Source organism: Colobus angolensis, unplaced genomic scaffold, assembly GCF_000951035.1.
Source record: "Colobus angolensis palliatus isolate OR3802 unplaced genomic scaffold, Cang.pa_1.0 Scaffold77, whole genome shotgun sequence".
Lineage (NCBI taxonomy): Eukaryota > Metazoa > Chordata > Mammalia > Primates > Cercopithecidae > Colobus > Colobus angolensis.
Genome location: NW_012121487.1, coordinates 3,245,020 through 3,246,760, shown reverse-complemented (window position 1 = coordinate 3,246,760; position 1,741 = coordinate 3,245,020). Strand labels below are relative to the sequence as shown.

Here is a 1,741-nt window from a genome sequence, read left to right as displayed (position 1 = left end):
GGAGGTTGCGGTGAGCCGAGATTGCGCCACTGCACTCCAGCCTGGGCAACAAAAGCGAAACTCCATCTCAAAAGAATAAAAGGGCGATGGATCTGCCACACCCACCACACCTAGCAAAGGGTTTTGGGAAGAGCAGAAGTTTGGAGTAGTTGATAAAAGGGAGAGAAGAAGTCAAAGCCAACAGCCCTTTAGGGCTCTCCAAGCCCTGTTAGTGCTCTTAGCCTGGATCTGCACAGAGAAAGGGAAGGCAGGAAGAAGGGAACCAAATTTTGGGGGGGCTGGAAGAGGAAGGCCTATACTTCCAAGCTCCCAAGGCTTTTTTAGGAAAGAAGAAGGTGGAGTTGAGCAGGGTGGGGTAGGGTGGGGCAGGGGTGGGTAAAGTGGGAGTGGCCTGAAGCTTCCAACGGCTGGATTTCAAAAATGTCACTGTATTCCAGCACTTTAATAAGACAAAGATCAAAACGTCAGCAGCTAAGAGGATGGGCCCAAGCAAAGACTGCCTGGCCTGGCTGGGAAAATGAAAGTGGCTCACCCCAAGGAGGGAAGGACAGTGCCCCCAACCCTCGAAGACACTAGGCAGTGGGCCAAGGGAGGAGTGCGGCCAGACCTGGGCATAACACAACTTCCTGAGCTGGGAGCCTCTGCCCTCTGTCTCCCTCCCTCCCTCCCTTGCATTCCTGGGCCAAGCAGGCCAAGGGCTGTGGGAGCTGCGGGGGAGCCAATCTCCCGATCTCCCATCTCCCAGAGCTCTTTTGGTGGGCCCATCAGAGCCCAAGGAAGGTCCCAGACACGCAGAGTGGCAGAGTGAGGGAGAGCTTCCCAACCCTTAGAACCTAGGACAAGGTCATGCCGAGGGGGCCACCGCCAAGCCCTTCGGAGGGAAAAGGGGGATTGCCCTGCCTTCCTGACCTCTCTCCAACACGCTGGACAGATGCCAGCTTGGGAGTGATGTCTTAGTGGGCATCATGTGTTCAGAGCCAGCTTGGGCAAAGCTGGCACAGTGCCAAGCCCGCCAACAAAGTTCTAACAGGACCCTTTCTGTTACTCATATGTGTCCTGGGTGCCCAGAGTTATTCGAGCTGGCAAGGCTAGTTCTGTTTTGCTTAAGCCCCTCCCTCAGGCTCCAAATAACTGGCAAATTCCAATCTGACCGAATTCGGGCCGGCCCCAGCCCTAACTTGTCCCTGATACCCCCACCATTCCTTATATCCCCCCTATCCTCTCCCGGAGACCACCTCTTCCCTCTCTGTCGTGTCTTGACAATTCCCCTTGACACTGCCAGTCACTCGCTGGGGGCAGTTCCGGGAAGGGAGGAGACTATGGCAAAGTTATCGGCCTCCAGGCCCTCTCACTCCCTTCCTGCAGTCGGCCAGGGGCGCCGGCCAGCCGCCCTCTCCACTCCCCGCCAGGCACGCAGCCACCTGGGCGAACTCACCGCGCTTTCAGCTCCTTAAACTCCTCACGCACTTTGCTCAGCTCCAGCTGCAGGCGGGCACGCTCCTTGGCCACTGAGTCGAGGGTCTTGCGGGCATCCCCGAGCTCGGCCTCGTAGGCGGCCTTGATGCCGGACACCTCGCGGCTGACCACCTCTTCAGACTCGGTGATGCGAAGGCGCAGCCCTGCGTTCTCCGTTTCCAGCGAGCGAACACGGTCGATGTAGACCGCCAAGCGATCATTGAGCTCCTGTAGGTCCTCCTTCTCCTGCAGCCGGGTGATGCGGGTGGGCGACAGCGGAGTGGAA

At 58.1% G+C, this 1,741-nt stretch overlaps 1 protein-coding gene across 1 annotated transcript in view; it reads right to left on the bottom strand.

Moving 5' to 3' along the window:
- LMNA (lamin A/C) overlaps positions 1-1,741 on the bottom strand; it is a 26,868-nt gene extending 25,127 nt beyond the window's left edge. The window contains exon 1 of the mRNA XM_011928378.1: positions 1,436-1,741. The gene's annotated coding sequence lies outside the window, so the exon portion shown is untranslated. The remainder of the gene's footprint in view (positions 1-1,435) is intronic.